This window comes from Amphibalanus amphitrite, unplaced genomic scaffold, assembly GCF_019059575.1.
Source record: "Amphibalanus amphitrite isolate SeventyFive unplaced genomic scaffold, NRLGWU_Aamphi_draft 000083F_arrow, whole genome shotgun sequence".
In the NCBI taxonomy this organism is placed as follows: domain Eukaryota; kingdom Metazoa; phylum Arthropoda; class Thecostraca; order Balanomorpha; family Balanidae; genus Amphibalanus; species Amphibalanus amphitrite.
Window position 1 is genome coordinate 1,104,404 of NW_024881579.1, and position 16,386 is coordinate 1,120,789.

Sequence of the window (16,386 nt, forward strand, 5' to 3'; positions counted from 1 at the left end):
TGACATAGCTATGTCATCTTTTACATTCATATAACAACTTCATCTCCTAACTAGTAAATGTAGTCTGTTTTTTGTATGCTCGCATTCTTCTTATGTTACGCGCCCGAGACGCGAGAGCACTATGGCACGCGGCCGCCGCACCGTCGTTTCAATTATTTTCCTCGATCATCCACGCTATAACAATGCTGCGCCGTATGTGATTTGCGGTGTTTCAGGGACTAGGTAGAGTAGGGTTCAGTTTGCGAAGCCCGTGGGGCTGAAGTCGGGGATAAATTGTGCCAGCATTTTTTAGACAAAGGAGTGCTCAGCAGCCAACACCCAGTGGTGATTCCTGAATTTCAGGAGCGGCGGATGAACGTTAAGACGACCTCGCATTTCAGGAGGGTAGCAGAGACAGCGGAAGAGCATATACAAAATGAGCTACACTGTCAGGATTGGAGACAAATTTGCGACATATATGCAAAAGATGGCATACCTACGCCAACCCGTTTGGAAATAAAGTGAAATTTTCTATGGGTAAATCTTTCATGAGAAGATGAAACCAAAACGCGAAGTTACGTCACAGACATCGTCTCTGCGCAGAGCAGCCACGCCCAGCACGGACGACTGGGTCAGGTCACGGCGGTATGGCACGAATGAAAAGTACGTATAATCGTATGATGAAGTATCAGCGGACGTTGACGCCTGTTGCCTAACATTGAAAATCACAAAGTAGGAGCACTGGTAAAAGCCATCAACAAGACATCGGAATCTGACCCGATCTATTTACCCACAAAACATTATGAGTGCGCCTATCGCTTCAGCGATCAGCTACAAGTCGTCCATTCATTTCCTCTCATCTAATTTAGGTATAGCGATCCGTGCCTTTCCTGTCATTCTTTCATCAAAAGTCCTCTGTCCTCGACACAAAGAGATTCTTTGACCACCAGCGCCACAGTTTCCAGTGGAATCATAGGCCGACCGCGCCACTATGCCTTCCAATCTTATCATGGCTGGATATTGAAGCACAGACGAAACCGCAGCGGGGAAATAGGGATTCGGTGACATTATCCTCTATCACTGGCGCCATACGGCGGGTCGGGCGGCGCCACTTCAGATACTGCCACGCGCACCTGTTTGCCCTGCAGATATCAGGTACTGGCGGCGTGGGCGAGGAAGTAGAGTCATATAGCAGCCGCCCGGTGACAGCTCACACCGACAGACTGGCGTGGGCCAAACGCAGGGCCAATTGGCAGAAAAGAAAAAATGTAAATGTTGGAATCTGCCAAAGATGGACACATAGCAGATGGATTAGGTCTTTGTGATGTTTTCAGGCCATTGCTAGGTGATGGGATGACAGGGTAATTGGTGAATATTGGGCTGATTCCAATATTCACAACCGTCTGGCTGCGCATCGGTTGGACACTTGGTCTGCAGCAATCAGACTGTGCGCTGCAGCGGCTGGACCTGCCTAGTTGGGACTGGCGAGTGACGTGTCATCAAAGTACGCTCGTAGTGATGAGAATGACGCTCGCTGCGCCACATTGACCATATTCTGAAACGTGTCTCGCTCCTCCTGCTCTCGCCGTTTTCGGTGATGAGCTCGCTGCACTGCCACCTGGCCAGAGGCAGCGCTGTGGTCGGGTCACTAGGTGTCGCCATCATCGCTAACAAACGGGCACTGACAGCTCTGCGCCGCCGCCTGGCACAGCTCAGGTAAAACTGAACAGCCAGATAGCTACACATCTGTGATAGGTATGGAACGCCAGCAGCCCACGAGCCAAGCTGACTGTCGTGCTTAAACTACCACAAACTGAATGGGTCCGGCGGAGGGACCTCGGGAAGGTGGCACACAGTGCTACTCCCCACCCGCCCAGGTGACCGTGACCATAGCGAAGCACATTCTGTTTGAACGTGAGGTGGCACTGTCACTGGGCTGTGAGCGGTAACAGGACACCTGGCCGGCCACTGGCTCCGTGTCTAACATCGCTGTCACCACGTCAGTCATCCATGAAATCAGCAGATTCAAAGGGGGAGTAGGTAGGTCTCACTCGCCTCCGGGGTTTAAGCGGCAAAGAACAGCTGCCACCATATGATTACAGACAGGAGAAACGGAAAGGCCAAAAAGAAATTCGAAGTGATATCACAAAGCATCCATTAAAGTGCAGGGGCTTACAAATAGCAGCCACCTGTGAGCACTGAGCAGCGATAACGCTAACGCTCGTGTCGGAAATACACGGTTCAGAAAGGTGATGATTTGGGTTTAGAGTCGCTGTAGTGGTGGAGACTGCCAAATATCAAGCTTTTTTACATTGATCGGTAGGTAAAAATTGAAATACCAAAAAAAATGTAGGTGTAACATGGCATATGGACTACTTATGAGCAGCGGTCATGTGTCTGTATTTTGTGAATGGAAGTACAAGCACGTCCTGAAGTGGGCGTACTCCTACCAGTAAAACGCCTTTTGGGCGACCAACGGAGCGAGCGAGAGGATGGGCCTTGCACGTGCGAAATTGCGAGGGGGTACCTCCAACTAACTTGTGCACTGCACCCTACTAACCGGTCTTTAGCGATGTGCCAAATTTCAGCGCAATCGGCCTAGCCGTTCTCGAGATCTGGAAGCGGCACACTGCACGTGCGCACGTGCAAGCGGGGTCCAAACTGACTTTTGCACGGCACCCTACTAACTGGTCCCCAACCGTGTACCAAATTTGAGCGCAATCGGCCCAGCCGTTCTCGAGATCTGGGAGCGCCCCCTGCACGTACGCACGTGCTGTAGCACCCCAACCTTAACACATGCAGATGAATCATCTGATGAAGACCTAACTGTGTACCGAGTTTCAATTCAATCGGCCCAACCGTTGTGCCGTTATTGAGGTTGCAATTTTGGGGGTTCTTAAAAAATGTCCAACTTTACCACGCGCCACGTGCGGTGGTTGGCAAGAACGCATGGTGGCCATCACACCACAGAACTTTTACGTCCAAGTGACATTCAGTAAAGAAGACCGCTTGTCAATCGGATGTCCCGTTCCTAAGATATTAGCTTTTGAAGAGCGTCCCCACGGCCGGCCGGCCGGCCGGCCGGCCGCTCATACTCAGGATTTTCCCTTAATTCAGAATGAGACTCCGCTCGCTTCGCTCGCTCCGTAATGACAAATATTTGCCGTTTATCACTGAGGCCAATGAGCCATAAACTTTGCCAAGCATCAGCAATTCGAGCACTCTGATATGCAGTATAACCAGTATAACGCCTTTTGGGGCGACTAACGGAGCGAGCGAGAGGGTGGGCCTTGCACGTGCGAAATTTCGAGGGGGTACCTCCAACTGACTTGTGCACGGCACCTTACTAACCGGTCTCTAGCGATGTGCCAAATTTGAGCACAATCGGCCCAGCCGTTCTCGAGAGCTGGAAGCGGCACCCTGCACGTGCGCACGTGCAAAATGGGTCCCAACTGACTTGTGCACGGCACCCTGCTAACTGGTCCCTAACCGTGTACCAAATTTGAGCGCCATCGGTCCAGCCGTTCTCGAGATCTGGAAACGACCCCTGCACGTGCGCACGTGCAGCAGCACCCCAACTCTGGCACATGGATATGCAGTGCCTAGTGGGTGCCTACCTACATGCCAACTTTCAGCGCAATCGGCCAAGTAGTTACCGAGATATTGCAACAATTACAAAACTGACATCTCTTCGTTTTGCACGTGGCACGTGCATAAGGGGTCACCCACATGCATCGGGAATAGTCCAATACTTGGTAGAAGGAATGAAGCTACCCTACAAAAATTACCGCGTGTAGATCGGTCAAGTGGTTGCTGAGATATAAGCCTCGCAAAAGCGTCCGCACGGCCGGCCGGCCGGCCGCTCATACTCAGAAATTTCCGTTAATCTAAGGAAAGACTACGCTTGCTTCGCTCGCTCCGTAACTATGTTGGATGGATAGTGGTGGATGCCGTCGTCGTATTCACTTATTATGCCACAACGTTTTTGCACTTTATCATAAAAATACCACTAGTTTCTTGGCACATCACAAACAAAAGAGGCGTTGTCATTGTCACAGTCCCACTCCCGGCAATACCAAAATGGAACGCCACTGGGTTAGCCCTCTGGAGGGAACATATCACTTTCGTTTTTCCACAACCGCAAAAGCCAAAGCAGCAGACCACCCACATGTTGGTCCGTTCGGACCAACGGACCAGAGGACCACTACGGGTGCAGCGGACCGCCGCGCCGTGGTCCGTTGACCGCTGCCGACCGGTCTGGACCATCAGGGACCGCGGTCACGGTCTGCGGACCACGCGCTCCGCTGACCGATAGTCCGTCACGGTGACACCGCCCGCCCGGTCACTGTATTTGTTTGCTCTGCAGGCCCGGCCGTCTGCCCTCCGCGGAATGTAGACTGCAGAGTGATGTCACCACCGCCAGCGCCGCCGAGCCGCCTCAACAGTCACGGACCACGGTACGGACCGAGCGAGACAGGGCAGAGCAGCAGGGGTAGGTACACAGCTGTAGCAGCAGTCACGGTACGGACCCAGCGGGCCAGAGCAGCAGGGGCACTCAGCTGCAGCAACAATCACGGTACGGACCGAGCGGGCCAGAGCAGCAGGGGGACACAGCTGCCGAGCGGCAGGAGAGAAATGACTGCTAAGCTAGAGACGGGAAATGGTGGACCCACGACTAGCCGCTCATGAGCGCATGAAACTAAAGTGTACGTACGTACTTATAAGCAGTCAAAACGTACGATATCGGCACCAGGAGGTTAGGAGCTGTGTTCTTGCTGTCCTGGCGAGCCACTCATAACCGAGGGCACAGCGCAGTGGGTTTGCAAAGTGGCACTGACGACTGTCTCACTTGTCCCTGACACGTGCCAACAGCATTAGGATTTAGGAAGCTTACAATGCCGTTCGCTTTATGACTAAATAAAGTACCCACTATGGTGCACCAAAAAGTATGCACGCCTCACCCTCACGGCATTCGCCCTCCCTTCCGTACCGCTATCCATTCCTTCAGATTTGGCTTTCACCATTTATAAACGGCCCGATTGATCAGACTCATACGGGGGTGCGGTGGCGACGGAAACGAGATTGCCGCGGAGAGCGGTTAACTGATCGGTCGTATCGACAGCTATCTGCCAGACGGCAGTGACGCTGAGCAGAGAAAACATTGAACATGGGTGGTCCGGGCGGGAGAGATATTACGGCTCATTAACAGATGCCAAAAATTAAATACTCGTGGCCTTCAAAAGCAAACATCACTGTGAAACGATAGCTTGTATCCTTCATTTTCCTACAGACTTCCAACATATTTCTATACAAATATAACTACTTGCATCCGAAATTGGTTAAATATTGAGTGAGGACTGTGGTAGCAGTATAAAAAGCGATGCGTATGTAGACGAACTAAGTAGGCCGTACAGTCTTACACGCCGGTCGGTACCGATCAGCGGAGAAATGACCCTAAATCTTAGAACAGACTAACCGTCGGTACACACCGACAGGCGCGCTGGCGTAACACGGCAGTCCGACTCCCGACCCGCTCCACCCTCACTCTCACAACGGACAACGAGCAAGGCACGATCACAGCAGCTTCGCGCCGTGAGCAAGCTTCACGGACTTACAGCTCTAGCATGACTTTCCAGCGGCTTTATGGCACTCTGCAGGTGTCGAGCACGCTCCACGAGGTTGGGATCCTAATATGACCTCTAAGAAGCTCTACATAGTTATATGCCTAAGAGCTCTGAGCGCAGAGAAGTCTGTCGTCAGCTCTGGCCCGCCAGTAATATTACGTGTCGTTATGTCACGGACCGATACGACGCGGCCCGCGCCGTCTCAGTGGCGGGCCTCGGCAGCTAATGAGGCGAGTCGGAGATGTTTGTCGCGCGGAGGTGGCGGAGCCACCACCGTAGTGAAGTATCATAAAGTAAAAGTCCCATTGTATTGAAGGTAAAGTTCCTCACGCATCCTTCTGCGTAAACATGATGCCATATGTTTACGGAGCGAGCGAAGCGAGCGGAGTCTTTCCTTAGATTAACGGAAATTTCTCAGTATGAGCGGCCGGCCGGCCGGCCGGCCGTGCGGACGCTTTTGCGAGGCTTATATCTCAGCAACCACTTGACCGATTTACACGCGGTAATTTTTGTAGGGTAGCTTCATTCCTTCTACCAAGTATTGGACTATTCCCGATGCATGTGGGTGACCCCTTATGCACGTGCCACGTGCAAAACGAAGAGGTGTCAGTTTTGTAATTGTTGCAATATCTCGGTAACTACTGGGCCGATTGCGCTGAAAGTTGGCATGTAGGTAAGCACCTACTAGGTACTGCATATCCATGTGCCAGAGTTGGGGTGCTGCTGCACGTGCGCACGTGCAGGGGTCGTTTCCAGATCTCGAGAACGGCTCGACCGATTGCACTCAAATTTGGTACACTGTTAGGGACCGGTTAGTAGGGTGCCATGCACAAGTCAGTTGGGACCCATTTTGCACGTGCGCACGTGCAGGGTGCCGCCTCCAGATCTCGAGAACGGCTGGGCCGATTGTGCCCAAATTTGGCACATCGCTAGAGACCGGTTAGTAGGGTGCCGTGCACAAGTCAGTTGGGGGTACCCCCTCGCAATTTCGCACGTGCAAGGCCCACTCTCTCGCTCGCTCCGTTAGTCGCCCCAAAAGGCGTTATACTGGTTTTACGGAGCGAGCGAAGCGAGCGGAGTCTTTCCTTAGATTAACGGAAATTTCTGAGTATGAGCGGCCGGCCGGCCGTGCGGACGCTTTTGCGAGGCTTATATCTCAGCAACCACTTGACCGATTTACATGCGGTAATTTTTGTAGGGTAGCTTCATTCCTTCTACCAAGTATTGGACTATTCCCGATGCATGTGGGTGACCGGCCCTTATGCACGTGCCACGTGCAAAACGAAGAGGTGTCAGTTTTGCAATTGTTGCAATATCTCGGTAACTACTTGGCCGATTGCGCTCAAAGTTGGCATGTAGGTAGGCACCCACTAGGAACTGCATATCCATGTGCCAGAGTTGGGGTGCTGCTGCACGTGCGCACGTGCAGGGGTCGTTTCCAGATCTCGAGAACGGCTCGACCGATTGCGCTCAAATTTGGTAAACAGTTTGGGACCGGTTAGTAGGGTGCCGTGCACAAGTCAGTTGGGACCCATTTTGCACGTGCGCACGTGCAGGGTGCCGCTTCCAGATCTCGAGAACGGCTGGGCCGATTGTGCCCAAATTTGGCACATCGCTAGAGACCGGTTAGTAGGGTGCCGTGCATAACTCAGTTGGAGGTACCCCCTCGAAATTCCGCACGTGCAAGGCTCACCCTCTCGCTCGCTCCGTTAGTCGCCCCAAAAGGCGTTATACTGGTTTTATCATAAAAAGGGCGCTACTATCGGATACGCATAATATATAAGCCGAATACACCATAGCCACTTGACCCGGTCAATGCTCCTCATTCTCCCACATAACAAAGATGACGTCAGCCTCCACAGATGCGGATGTGGTATGGGGCGCGTGGGGTGCCCACAAAGCCTCCCCCACAGCCCTCACGAGCCGGCTACAGCGGCCGTGAGCTGAGGAGGGCGGAGCCCGGAACGGGACAGGGTTCGGCTGTACCGACACTCACGGCGAACGGTGCACTGTCGGACCGAGCGGGGAGCAAGTCATCGCCCACGGGAGCTCTGCAGGTCCGTGGGGCCCCTCCGCCTTCACGGATATGTCGACAGGCATACATATGAGGGAGCCGGGGCGGCTATAAATTAGAGACAAATTAGACGTCTCATGTAGGATACAGCTAGCATGGGAAGTAATTGCCAGCTCATAATGGACGACAATGCATGCCACTCTCTGTGGCCGTGTTTTGATTTGACTTTCCCCTAGACAGCGGGCATGGGGAAAATCAGAATGAAAGCGTTCACGACAGAAAATGTAAAACAGTCTTGTCTGATCAAAACAGTAATGACGAGAATAGAATGACGCAAAAATCCAGTCATGGGATAAGGGCCCGAGGAAAAAGAAGAACGATTCGCCAACTCAGCTGCGTAAGTACTAAAAAGTTACTAAGTCGTAAACGCCGGCATCCTGACAGCGCGAGAATCACGGAACAAACACCATGGATTACACAGCGCGTAAGTTGCAGTCCAGCCCATATGGGCAACGGGCACACTCCTCCCCCAGGGGACGGGGGATTCAGTTTCCCACGGCAATCACAGTGGACAATGCCGCCGCAATCTGTCGCCCATCGTCGGTCGTCGGCGTGAGTCACACCGTTTACGACGTGATATCACTATCAGTCGCCGCGCGGACCGGACTGCCTGACACCTGCGGCACGGTAAACAACATTCAGGAGGGACTGAAAGCCGCCGACGGCAACGTTTTCAGCATAATCCGTGAGAATATAGCCCCGAATCACTTTCGCACCGTCTTTGCTAGCGCGTAGGAGCATTGGAAAATCGGCGTTTAGCGCAGCTAGGAGCTTTTTCCAATCGTATACGAGCGAAAAATTTTGTGGTACCATGACTTCTCTGTTTGGCCCTCTAGGGGCAATGAACCAGCGCGCGGCCGCTGCGCAGCCAAGACGTCCGTCGCGGTCACGTGACTTAGGCTAGGGGACGCGCGCCCGCGATAACGTTGTGTCCCATTTCTGCCTGGTCTGTCTGGCGACACACGCGTTGCCGTCCGCCTCCCCGCCGCCGCCATGTCATGTTATTCGCTTGTCGCGTGTTATACCTCATCGGGCTGTCACCTCACCCAAAGACGCTGTTTTCGTGAGAATATAGCCCCGAATCACTTTCGCACCGGCTTTGCTAGCGCGTAGGAGCATTGGAAAATGCTTATATGGGGTACGCATCGAAGGATAAACGCTGTGAACATTGAAAGGTCCCTGCGCCCCGCTCGGGCGGTCGGTGGTCAGGGGAGCTGCCCTTGCGTGGGCGTATGTGCATGTTTTATTTTTCGCTATTCATATGAAGAAGTAGGGCAGCGCGTGCGGGGACACATGGCCCGTCTGGAGCGAGGGGAGGTATCCGACAACTCTCCCCCAGTCTGGGACGACACTCTAGCTTGAGCGTATCGTCCCGGTCTGGCCAGACGGGCCCAAAAATAATCGTCATGCTTTCATTTTATAACTGTCCTGTTTGTAAAAATTGAAAGGTAAATAACGAAAGACGCCGTTAGGTCACAGCATCAATGGGACAAATTGTTGCAATATTTTGCCGAGGCAACATTCAAAGATCAATTTCATCAATGACCAGCAAAACGTTGGCGCATTAACTGATTCCGCGAATTCTTCGAGGTGATTCGCCCGAGGTGACACGCCCGATGTGACCAGCACCGATCGGCGAGTTCCAATGGCCACCGTGTCACGTTGAGTCACAAGGCGTCACGTCACGGTTCACTACGTTACGCCAGAGTCACGACAGGCTGGTCACAAGTCACGACGGGCTGGGGGGGCACATCACGACGGGGCTGCCTCACCGCCGCAGGAACAGCTGTCGGGGTGGGCAGGGGATGTCCGTGCAGCAGCTGAGAACGGGGCACGGGACGGAGACACAAAACACGGGACACAAAACACGGAATTCGAAACACGGGATACGGCAACAGGATGAGACTGCGCACGGGCGTCGAGCATGGGACGATGGGCAGAGAGCGCGGGCAGCATGACGAGAGACATCGATATGCGAGGCGCAAGGCACGAGACACTGACGTAAGACGCGAGACTCTGTATTCAGAAACGACATCCAGGACAAATGGGACGAGATACCCACAGTACGACAAACGCTGTTACTGGATATAGGTAGCATACAAGTACAAAGGAAGCACACAGCATACAAAACACGGAGCAATACATCATAAGGATACGAAAATTGATGAGGGATTTGCTCCACGGTCAGTTTATACAAAAACTGCACGGGGTTGCGGTTCCTCCTTATGACGCGGGTCAGTAGAGCGTTGATTGCCAAAGGTTTAGCGAGCGGATAGGACATGAAATGGCCGACGCCGATCACTCGAAATCCTTTCAATCATCCCCGCTTGGCCAATTCAGTCAGCTTTGCTGCAGGTTGGATCTGCACTCTCAGCCCTGTTGGTTTAGACATCACTCCGATGCCTTAGTACATTCAATGAATTCATTCGAACGATTCAGTGAGACTCATCACGATTCAACTCACAACTTCAGTCGAATCAAAAACCAAGGTATCGACACTCCCAGTTATAATCTCCTGCCTGGAGCGGTCGGCAGCGGCCCCCGGGACGAACTTGCGGCCGGTCCGAGTCAAACAGACCATGGTGACCCCGCCACCTCTCGCGAGGCTGAGTGACCTCCGGGGTGGCACCGTGAAATGGAAAATGACCGGTCCGGCTCGGCAACGGACGGACGACGCGGGACGCCACATAAAACCACAGTCGTGCCTCGCCTTGCACCCAGCTGGAATTTACCTACACCTTCCTCTGTTCTGACCGCATGAGACGAACCAATACGATAACTGACCGCATGAGACAAACAAATACGATAACAACTGCAAGGAACGACCACTTCAGGTCACGAAAAGTGATATAAAATGGAGAACCGCATCAAACAGCCTGCGCGACACAGTATCTGCCAACCACCGAGACTTGCGTGACCACGGTAAGACCTGACCTGGGAGAAGCACCGACCAGTCGCTATCACAGACAAAGAAAGGAGAATCTCCATCGTAGTGGGCGGTCGACAGTAAGACGGCTCGGGGCCTGGCAGAGTGTCGGTCTGATGAATTGAACATGACCCTGCCCCCTGCCGCGGTCACCGGCGGTGAGGTGAGAGGTGACCTCCCACCCACGCGGTGGGCGTCCCACAGACGCCGGTGACTGATCAACTCGGCAGGCGGCGGAAACACCGTGAAGACAGAAGCGGTTAGGACAGACCGTTTGGTTGTGAGTGATAGGAGCCAGTTGTAAGCGACGTAACAGACACGTGGCTGATTGTGAAACAGGTCAGAGTAAAAAGCATAAGGAAGAAACAAGGCGATCTTTTGTGGCCGTTCGCGTCACCAAAATAATGGTGTAGAAAATGCAAAGGCCACATACATGACCTGTCAGATGTCAAACTGCGTTTCCAATTCCGACAAAAACGGCATGCAGTGACGATGGGTGTGACTGTGAAGTGCGAATGCAGATTGCAGCATTGCAAAATGCAAGCTGGAAAAGGTTGCTGATCTGGCCTGAGTCATTTGGACTGGTCAGGCTGATCCTGTCAGCGCATTTCAGCGGCGACCGCGCTCACGCTTTCGTTTGCTTTTGGCAGCATTTGTCGTGCACTTAAGTCACTGGATTACGAGGAATTAACAATTTGGCACCTGCCACGGGTACGGATGAACACATTAGGACATGATAAGCATGATATAAAAATAACGACGAGCATTTCAAAATAACGGAACAACGACCGTTTCCAGCTGACGTCTCACTGTTCCTGAGTTGGACTTTTTGGGCCGCAAAAAGTAAATCTAAACACAAAACATCTCGGCTGACGTTTCGATCAGCTGAAGTGGTGAACTCCGCAGCTGTGAGACGGCTTGCCACCCACCCTGCACTCATGGGCAGCAGTTTCACAACGTTCATAGGCGTCGCCAGCGCGTGGTCCGAACGATGGGTAATTCCATGGGCGGGCATGGCACGGCCGGAGCGTCAGGGTGGAGCTCGGACAGGGGCCCGCCGCCCGGTCCACCCCACGGCTAAACACACCGCGCGTTCGCTACCCCCAATCACTGCTGCATATCAGTGCATGGGCCGCACCCAGCGAGAGCGGTTACCGGCACTGGTGCCAGTCCCAGTAGTACTAACGCCGGCACCAGTCCCATCCCCATCCAAAGCACCAACAAAACACCAGCCAACAACACATCAAACCCAGCACTAAGATCAGCACCAGCCCACAGCTCCCAGCCAGTGGCACAGCCATGGCCACATCCCAGCACCAGCTACAGCCACAACCAGCCCCGGCGTCAAAATTGTCGCCAGCTCTGGAGCCAGCAGCGCCCATACCGACGGTGGTTATATCGACCCCGTCACAGCACCAATTATCTACAACCAGTGACACGGCGGAAAGTGACTGTCAACTCAGTGTCATGATAATATCTCATTTATCATCACTATAAGAGGTCGCGGCCTTTTGACCTACAGTCACGGCAGACTGACATGGATGTTCATTGTTCATCCGGGCGACTTAACTGTCATGCTCCCACAGGCCAAAGCCATAAAAAGTGCTACTAAAACACCCCACCAACAACAAACATTCACCTAGCTTAGAACCAGATACCCATTGACGATATCCTAATTCCTAACTAAGCATGCAGTTTTCGAAGAAACCATCTAAACATTTTAATTTTTTCCTTATGCTAATTAGTGAACCTCCGCAATCACATTCCAGCTGTCTTCATCGGGCCACTCAGTGGCTAAGCCGGAATCATTAAATCGCCGAGGGGTGAGCGGGTTCAACTAGTTGTCCAACCACCAGGCTACGGGTTTCAGCAGTACCTACGGCCATGCCTGGCGTGTCTAAATATCAGACTGCACGAGCCTGCACAGATCGTGATCTGTCACGGGGTCCCCGTCCTACCGGTATTGGTGGACCCGCGGACAGCCTTCCCAGCTGTCACACGCGAATCGTACAGAGTCTGAGCACGCGAGACGTCTAAACGACATCTGGGCGGCGTCGGTGAGTTTTCGCTGCTCCCGTGGCATCCCGAAGTCCGCGTGTTTTAGAAGTCACCGTGCTGACATCGGATGGGCAGACGATTTTAATTGAGGGAGCCAAAGTTCACTACAAACATTATTTTATTTAAAAAAATGGCATCATTTAAAAAGGCGGCTGGCTCACAAGATCTATTGGCTGATTCTTATTCAAATACGTCAGACATTCAAGGCCCGACACCGATTGCGAAATCACACACCGCAACAAAAACATTGTCGGTACGCCCAAACGCTCAGGCAGCGACGACGGTACATGGGGCTAATTTGGGGCTGTAGGTGGCGAGGGCGAAGGTAGAGGCGGCGGCAATAGCAGAGTTGAGGGAGGTGAAGGCGGGACCAGAGGTGACGCACACGCTAAGATGGGTGACCGAATGTGGTTAGGTGCCTCGGCATAGGCTACATCCTTAGTTAGCTCGATGCTCCTGTGTGGTATTTCAGTACAACGACGAAGGTGATATGACAGCACTCAGCGCGGCGGGCCCCTGCGGTCCCGGGCAGCCGAAGCGGCGGTATAGCGTACGGCGATGGCGAAATCGGCAAATCGACACGATAAACTAACTCATGAAAGTGATGGTGGGTAGCGCCGACCGAGGTGCGGGACGGGACAGCCCACCTGTTGCGGCAGCCTGACCCCCGGGCCATGCCGACAGCGCCGTAACGCAGCTCAGAAGTCCACGTGAACTCTCGTGCAGGTGAGTATGGCAAGGTCCGGTCACGCTGACTTCATCGGTCGCCTCGGAGTGCCAGAGGCAGAATGACCTTCATATTGCAATAGATGTCACCCATGTATCGTCTACCTACATATAAATTTATCGGCATAAGCTGCGCTAAATTTATAAGCTAAGCAAGGAAAATGTTTGGGTCGATCACCAGCATGTCAGCGTCGTCGCGCGCCCACAGCACGCCTCCTTTTCACCTGTCACGCGCTGTCATTTACCCCAACCAAGGAGCTGTCATGTCGTTTAGTCCAGCCCAGGAGCTGTCATGTGTCAGCATGCAGTACTATCCGGCCCCGGCCATTAGAGCCCGTAGAGGAAAACAGACCCGTCGTGTTTGGGTGAAGCGGACAGTCGGTGTTCTCTAATCCACGGCGGTAGTGGATAATAATGCAGTGAATTTTAGCACCTGCCCGTGCTGACGACACCACCGGAGCACTCAGGCGACAGTGGGTGCCGGCGCTGTCACCCGGGCGCTAAAGCTGCCCTGGGGTACCTTTACTTCCGTCCAATGGCCTGACAGAAGCGTGGCATCGAAAATATTTGTCAATATACAGCCATAATGGCTTAGAAGATCAAGCAATACAACAAAAGGGGCTCGAATGCTATTGACGTGTCTGCTTGCAAACCAATGCATTAGTTTGGAATGCATTGAAACTGAACGGTGATTTGTGTTCCATTTTCAGCTGAAGTGGAAGAGAAGATTTGCGCTGAACGACAATAATTACCACAGTAATTAGCCACGGGTAAAAATGGCTAAATCAAGTCCCTCCCCATCAGAGCGGCAGCGATGGCAGCGTCCTGAATGATGCAACAGTCGGACACACAATAGCACACAGAATGCGTATGCACTGCAGTGCTGGGTATTCTACATATCTATTAATTGGATGATGCAAATAAGTAGGCATTACTCGGCAGTTCGCAGCTTAGGCATTGATCGCAGACATCAGACCCGCCGTCTGCAAATATCACACACCTCAAGATATCGTGACGGCGTCTTCTCCGTCCCGCGATTCTCAGCATGACGTCTGCCCATCCAAGGTGAACGTTTGCGCCCGCCGTGTGCCCTCCTTTCCCGCGGGTTATCGCATTAACAATCCGAGCAGCACACACCACAGACTTGTTGGCGTGTTGCCGGGGAAGATAAGCGTGATCCCGCCAGCGAGGCGTCACTGTTCGGTTAGGGCTGTGATTTAGTTTTATTGCCAAACGGAGCCATCGACCACGCGAAACAGCGTGACTCGCGCGTGACGGCATTGTGCCTGTGCTGTGCCGAGTTGTCCCCCACCCCCGCACCGTCCTCTATGCGATTACCTCCCGATGGCGGGATGGTGCTTCCGTCATCATACAGTATTGGAGCGCATTCAGCAAGATTTGGGTAAATGGCTTTGGTGAAATGTAGTAACATGCACAAAAAAAAATGAATGTCAGAGACCATTGAAATGGCAAAACAAGCATCATTATCGGATTGTGGAATTCCATGAAGAAGCAGCACTGCCACTTAATTGGCTATAATAGTGACACACTTCATGGTCTCAACTCTCAACTCTACAAAACCGAAGTGGGCATCCATTGTGACTTGTGTACAAAGTGATTGACCGGCAAAAATAAAAATAGCATTTGCTTCTTCATGTCATCCGCACCATCCACGTGAGCAAGCGGAGTGATGTTTTCGTGTTCGGCGTTCCAGTTACCTGGGGTTTTCCGGGGCATTCCGCGACTCGGAGCAGTCGTCCCATTGCAGACATTGCATCATATCACCTGCCATTGCTGCACACCAGTCTGGGATGGTAGACACAGCAAGGCACCCACAAATCCGACCAGACCACACGGGTGACACCGGGGGGCACCCGGCACTTGTCCGTCCGGCCACCGCCCTCCGCGCCCGGTCTACCGGTGCCGCGGGGCGTCGCCGTCACATCGGGGCGTCGTCATATCGTCTCATCGGCGATCCGCGACCGGCAGCCTGTCCGGCAGACGGGGCAGCTCGCCGACAGCGACACACAGTCAGTGATTGCACTGGCTTCGAACGGCGATACAGCCCGACAGAGCATCAATTTCGGCTCAGTGACGGCAGGGGGCACGCCAGCTGATATCCGGACAAAAACGACACCTCAGAAAAACCGACGCCGTTGCGGTCGGTCGGCTGTACTAAGGAAGGGCCAACACAATGCATAGTGATTGGGGACCTGCTGAGCACGGAAGCATCAAGCAGGTGGTGGAGTGACTGGGTCCTCAACCAAACGGCTGGGAGTTTACAGCCATCTGAATGGGATATGCCGATCAGCCGGCTGGGAGTTATCAGCGTAACAGCTGGGAGTTATCGGCTAGCCGGTTGGTCGTTTTTGGACAGTTAGTCTGAGAGTTGTTGAAAAGCTTCCCGGGAAGAAAACGACAGGGAGGGTTCTGCTGAACTTGTGATTGCTGACGACCGGTTACCTACTGTTGCCGACCGCCAATGACAGTCAGTGCCTGACTGAGGTGCAGGTGGCGACAGTCGGTGATGACTGGTCTGGGCAGAATGTGTTATGTGACTCTTCTTTCCGGATAAGTAGCTCCATTTCCTCTTCGAGTTTTACACTGCAGCGTTGAGCGACAGTGTTGAAAAACTCTCCGGTGACAATCCCTCCATGACGCGACAATTGTCTATGTCTATTGTCTAATGTCAAGCTGGTGTGGAGTGTTCGAGAGCATGCCAGTCGATCTCCTCTTTGGCCCTTTAAAAGGGACCCAGCATCCATCCGTGCATCATAGTACGCTAGCATAACGCAAAAGTTTGCTTAAAAAAGTAAATCATCTTTTGAATGGAAGGATTCACAAGGACGGAGCACCAACGGGGTCCAACGTTGTACCGACTGAGTCACGGAACGCTAACGGAGCGCTACCAAGAGCTACGGGACCGACTTATGCAGAGAATAGTCGCGCACACTGCAATGCAGTGATGAGTGAGCATACTTAACCAGGATCTTTCCCAT